The sequence below is a fragment of the Solanum stenotomum genome, chromosome 7 (assembly GCF_019186545.1).
Source record: "Solanum stenotomum isolate F172 chromosome 7, ASM1918654v1, whole genome shotgun sequence".
Classification (NCBI taxonomy): Eukaryota; Viridiplantae; Streptophyta; class Magnoliopsida; order Solanales; family Solanaceae; genus Solanum; species Solanum stenotomum.
Window position 1 is genome coordinate 15,884,179 of NC_064288.1, and position 7,158 is coordinate 15,891,336.

Below are 7,158 nucleotides of genomic sequence, written 5' to 3' on the forward strand. Positions count from 1 at the left end.
CCACCCGAGTCAAAGACTGTTGTCAAACCTTGAATGACCACTCGTAGAAGTTGACATAATAAAATGAATTGGACAAGCTGAATACACTTGTGAACCGGAAACCTTAAAATACAAACCACTGTAGTTGACCACATTTTCGAACCTCTTAGTAAATATCTTGGCCTGCCTAACCTGTCGAACTCCTTCTACTTTGTTCACAAAACCAGTCAACTCATTGAAGCTCTTACGTGCAGAGGTCATATGCACATACAAAATTTTCAATTCAGAATTCAAACCTTTGACGAACAAGCGAATTCTCTCTTTGTCAGTGTTCACCAACTGCGTAGCATAATGAGACAAGGCATGAAACTTAGTCTCATAAGCAACCATAGTCATGTTACCCTACTCAAGAGCCATGAAATCATCTTTCTTTATTATTTTAAAAGTACGAGTCACATATTTCTCCAAGAATAAAGCATGAAACTATGTCCAAGTTAGTAAGGAAATACCAATGATCGATGATGTGAGGCAAAAAATATATATTTTTAATCATTATCTGCCTCATATTTAGTATTTTTATTTGTCCTTTTTTAGCATGGATTATATGGATTATGCTTAATGGTATATTTTATTTGTAGGATTAAAGTGGTGTAAAGATGAAGAAATTTAGAGCCTAAACGAATTAAAGATGAAATATTATAGAAGGAAATCAAACAAGCAGCTTAATGCATTAAATTGAATTATATATATAAGGGGAGCAGACAGAAGAAAATAGAATTGCAATATGAATTTGCCATGTGTCACAAATTGAAAGCATCAGCAACCATTGAATGCGACGGACCGAGCAGTATTTCACACGGAACCAATTCCTTTAGGTTTTGGGTTCTTCATTTGTTTTGGACTCAATTATTTTATTTGGAGTTTTTTATATCTATAAATAGTTCATAAGAATCATTCTTGAGAGGAGGAGGACACAATGTAGAAAATCATTCATCTTTTCTTCTCTTATATTTATTTTACATCTTTTCTTTGAATGATTTGTTATAATTGTTCTATGTCTATGTGGAGTTAAACTTCTCGTTCTAGGATTATGTTAAATTATAAAATGATTGTTTAGTGATTTTTGGTTCGGCATACTTGCTTATCATATTAGTTGTTCTTATACTCTTGAATTACTAATTTGATGCTTTATCACCACTGTAATAATTTTATTGTCTGTTCTTGAATTCGGGAGAGGAATTGAGAGATAGTACATGGAATATAAGGAGCATGATATTTTCTTGTAATAAAAACTAGAATTGATTTGTATCTAGGATAGAGATATACCTAGTTGTCTTGCTTTGTTCAAATAGGTGAAGACAACGTAATGCTCCATAGTTGGTTTAGTCTATTCCCATTCAACGATGTAGTAAGACTGTTAATTGTGGTAGACAATTAGAGGTCGGGAGATCAGGACCATATTATCAACCCCGTGAATCAACAACTAGATAATCAAATAAGCTGATGAAATTGATGTTAAACATGATTGTTAGTTAAATCATAATCCTAGATCGATTCATTCATTGATTGTGTTAACAATCTATCTTTTCTTGGTTAATTGTTTCTTAGTTATTTTACCTATATTTTTAGTTTAGTTAATTTATATTCATCTTTGAAATCCTCCCCTTGAATAAATAATCAGAATTAGTATAATGTAGTAAATAGTTAATTGACAAGTCATTTGGATTCGATAATCTGGCTCTTTTAGAGCCACTATATTACTTGCGCGACCGCGTACACTTGCGTGTGCATTTGGGAGCAACAAGTTTTTGACGCCGTTGCCAGGGATTAGAAGTTAATTATTCTTTTAGGTTATACTTTTTCTTATTATTTATTTAAGTTTTTTAATTATTTTTTTAATTATTATTATTATTTTAACAAAAAAAAAATTCTTCCCTTTTAATAATTTGGTACTCTTAGTGATATGGATGATTGGGATAAATGGTGGTTAGGTGATGGGTATCCTTGTATGAATTGTGATGGACCCCACTTGGATATCGAGTGTCCTATATGTCTTATATGTGGTGGTCAAGATGGCCATGAGAATGGTTGTCCTAACTCTTATGCCCCTCCCATGAACCCCTATTATGATTCTTCTGTTATTTGTGATGTTGGCAGGAGTGTTGAAGTGGAGAATGTGAAACAAGAGGCTCACATTATGAATTTATTTGAGAAACTAGTGGAGCAAAAAGAAGAATGTCAATCATTCAATTACACTTTATTCCTTAGTGTTGATGCTGAGAAGGAGTACAAAAGGAAGAATGCTATAAATAAGGTCGCTTTGGAGTTGATGCATATTGGACCTCATTCAAATATTTTTCTACATTATGCTTGGATGACAACATGAAATTCGAGTCATCTGAGCTAATGGAGGAGTGTCTAGATGAGGAACAAGGTCCATACATCCTAAAGTTTTTCGACCCACATAGACAAAACGACATTCCTCACATAAGGATCAAGAAGTGCAAGATGCGCGACATCTGTTACTTGGTTCCTTTATCTTTATACCACCGCCTCTTGAGCGAAACAAAAAAATTGATGCAAAGTTAGGGGTGCAATTTATAAGTTCAAAGTGGGAAGAAAAGTGGTGAACTTAATTAGGTCGTGTCGCGACGTTAAATCAGGTACTTATTGGGAGGCAACCCAATTCGTAATGCAACTTTTTTAAATATTTTTTTAGTGTCTTTTTTGTGTTGTTTTTGCAGATAAGGGAAAGTGTGAGTACCCATGATTTGAAGCAAGGAGCATGTTTGAGCTTAAGTGTGGGATGCGTAGGAACCTCGATGAAAATTGAGAGAACTTGCTACTAGGTAGGCCTAGAGGCCTCAGGAAGTTTTACGAATTCTTGTTTTAAATTTTAATTGATGTTTTGGGGATGGAACATTTTTTCAAGTGTGAGGTGGGGTTCTTCCACATATGTTGGTTAGGTGAAGTGTGCTTTAGAGTTGTTTGATATTGTTCTTTTTTTTAAAATAATAATAATTAAAAAAAAACAAAAAAAAAATTGACAGTAAAGTCCGTATCTAGGCCGTATAACGGACCTCAGTACAAAAAAAAATTCGTAAAAATAATAATTATTCTTTAGTAAAAGCACACTTAGACCACCCTTTATTGTTTTTCATGTCATAGGGATAAAAAAAGTTCTTTACGTCCACAAAAGCTCTCCACTACTGCTTCTCTTCACCTGGAAAGTCATAAACTCAACCCCATGATGTTACTTAATACCCAACTTATATAGCTTCTCATAGCAATCCAAGATGAGTTGAAAGGCATCTTCACTCTCGGAACCATGTAACACTGGAGGCTTTAAATTCAAAAACTTTATCAACATTTCATGTAAAGTGTCAATCATCACAAGGCAAAGTAATGGATTGAAAAACACATCAGTTCCCGAGTCTCCATCCATCTTAGAGACCATAGTAGCAACACGTAGAGTAACTGGAACTTGAGTACCCTACATTGTGGGAGTGGCTGAAGTACTTGCCTATCCACTCAGAAAAGCTAATACATGTTGAATCACCCCAGAGTTCATAGGGGGAAGACCAGCAACCCCAACCTGTGTTCTCACCTCTAGCTCAATCTATATCTCAACCTATTCTTCCACATGATCCTAAGGTTGGGGTGGGGTCGTTTCCCATGGTACACTCTGCAAACATAAGAGTGGAAGAAGTTAGATACCAATTTGGTTCATCAGATACCAATTGAAATCAAGTTATAGCACGAAGAAAGAAAGAAAGAAGAGAGAACGTTCCTACAGTCTTGTAGCCTATTGCAGAAAAGTATAGACGTCTCCGACGGGACTCTACTAGACTTGTTTTGATACAAAGAGATCAACGAGCCTATGAATATGATACCAACTTTATCACGATCCATAATGTCATGAGTGATACCCACACTAATCCTCCGGTGGGAGAACTAACTACCAATCCAAAACATAACCCAACGTGCCATGTTCGATTCCGAAAGTTCTACTCGCCCGAATTCGATTTCATAAAGCTTTATGGGTTTCTTAATGTCTTGGCTACTAGAAAATACAAGCCAATCCTAGAAATATCACTCACTCATTCCCGTATGTCCCTAGACCTCACCTCGCCCAGATTCCGTATGAGACTAGCCTAACCTAAAAATTTTAAGTCACTATCCGAAAAGTTTTCTGGTCCAATGTCTTTCACCATTGACCTACTCATAACGATCGGGACGGGTCGTTACAATTCACTTGAGAAACGACCAAAACAATTAAATTATTCACTTAGTCATATTTATCTCTACTTAGCGGTATTATTATTTCTCCAAATCTTCTTCTACATTGAGGGATATATTGACCCAATTTGCCACTCACAAATATATTAAAATTATAGACATATAGTATTGTCACATATCTTGTTATATCGTTGTATTTTTCCAATTAAGTATGACATACACAAAGTTGATGAAGTAGACAAACCAGCGTAGTTTCAAATAGTGACAGCCGTGTAGAAGAGAGTAACGAAATATAACTTATGTTCATCATCTTCTGACACTTGAACCCTCTGCCTCCCTCACCAAAATATATCCATTGCACTCAATGCAGAATTATTTCAAATGTCAATCTTTCACGGCCATCTCCTTAAGACTAATTCTTCGTCTTCTTGCATTTATCATTTTCTAATATTATCTCGTAACCAAATTGTTTTTTTTCTCTCCTCTTCATTCATAATATCCATTATTTTCCATAATAACATAGTATGATGAAACATTCTTACGATTGTTGGAAATCATATGGAAAATACTTTATCACGAAATCCTGAAGAAAATTATCATAGCTTGAGTCGTGTCAAAGATAATGTCCTTAGGGATATTTCACCCAATATGCGTATATTCCTCAAGATTCAACAAACTCTTCTACTATAAAATTAGAAGCCAGAAACTAACAGAGATTCCTTTCAAAAGAACAATATATATGAGGAAGAATTTGTAATAGGACGTGTTTTTCTCTATGTATAAGATGAAGATATCATCTTTTGGTCCTTGTGAAAAGATTTAACAAATGAACTCATATTAATAATACGAAGAACATATGCAATTATGAAGAGTATAATGATTTATTTATTTGATCAAAATAACATTAGAGAGCTTAAATATTTCGTCATTAACTATCCATTCAAGACTAATTAATGACATATTAAAATGATGAAAAGATAACATTGGGTTAAGGTATTTTCTTGAGATACTAAAATAATTTCCCAACAGCGAAGTGCTTTCATTATTGAATGTTATTTGTGACGACTATTGATAGTCATTAAGGGTGTGCAAAAACCGAACCGAACCGAACCGATAAAAGTGTTATTGGTTTATTGTTATTGGGTTATTGGGTTAACAATTATTTAATGATTTTACAAAAAAAGATTATTGGGTTATCGGTTCCTTATTGGCTTTTTAATATTGGGTTATTGGGTTAACCGATAACCCATTAAAAATATAATTATTTACTATTTTAATTTTTAGTTATACATATATATAATATATTAAACAAAAAATATTAATATAATTAGTAACATATTAGACTAAAAATATAAAAATCCTACGCAATAATTAACACTACTTAACAGTTAACTCTCCTCTCTACTTTTAGTTATTTAACCTTTAGGTTCTACGGAGTATTACTTATTTACTTTAGTTAGTTTATAATTGACTAATATTAGCTTTTGCATGATTGTAAATATGTGCAATTTGATTAACGAAATTCATATTGTGTGTTTTTTTTTTTTTTAAAAAAAGTAAGAACTTCATTTAGTTGGGTCTTTTCTTTATATATGATTTACCATAAGCATGGCCTCATTTGCTACTGTTTTGACTCTTGTCTATGATTTGATTTTATTTGATTCTCTTTATCGCATAAAGGGGACCTCATTTTATATATTATGGTGATCGAAAACTGACCAAGACTTTGTTGTGATGACCAAAATACAGCATGTTGGTCCCTGTTGTCCCGTTTGTGATGATTATTTCGATATATGCGTATCACGTCAAATTATTGGATAAGTCATTTGTTTTGAAATCATTTTCTTATTGGTTAAACCGAAAACCGAACCGTTAAAGACCTAAAATTGATAAACCGAATCGATTATACTTAAAATCGAACCGAACCGACCGATACACACTCCTAATAGTCACCACTAAAAAAACACATTTTTAATACTATTGAGGATATAAATAATTCTAGATATTTAATGAAGTTTTTAGAATTTTATAGAGTAATATCTTTAATATTTGTTATATTTAAAACATGTATAAATATTTTAGAGAGTTAGATATTTGTAGTAAATGTTAGAATAGTATAAATATTGTTGTATCTTGAATCATCCCAATATAAATAGGAATTAGCAGAGTCATTTGTAAGGAACCTAATTATAAACTCAACTCAAGAAGTCTTGTTCCATAATTAAGTTCTTCTGTCCAAAATCTTCTAGCAATTTTTTTTGCTTTACTTGAATTTTCGATCTTAATTAATGATATAAGATTTTTCTAATTGATATCATCTTCTGTTATTTTCTACATAATTTTCTCTATCAAAATGATAATCATATGATTACTCTTGAATTTTATTTTAAGGTCATATTAGTGGCAACTTCAACTAATTTTTTGAAAACCTAATTATAAACTCAATTTAGGATGGCTTCTTTCATAATCAAGTTCTCCTATCCAAAATCTTCTTCCATAATCAAGTTCTCCTATCCAAAATCTTCTTTTTATATTCGTAGTAATTTTTTTCTTTACTTAAATTTTTCGATCCTAATTAATGAACTAAGGTTTTTCTATTTTTTATCGTCTTCTATTACTCTCTACATGATATCAAAACGATAATCATAATCATATGATGCCTTCTGAATTTTATTTCAAGACCAGATTAGTGGCAAATTCAATTGATTTCTCGAAATCTATTTAAGCGATCGTGCTAATGGACTAGCAATGGAGTTGTTGAACTAATCCAACTATATGGGTAGAGCCGTCAAAATAGGTTTAGCCCACGGGGTCGGCCCAACCCAACCCATTATTGGGGTAGGGTTGGGATAGAATTTTTCAAGTCCATTCTATCCCATATAAACCATTGGCCCTTGAGGCTTGATTGGGGCCGGGCTGGGGTCAGCTCATGGGCCAAAA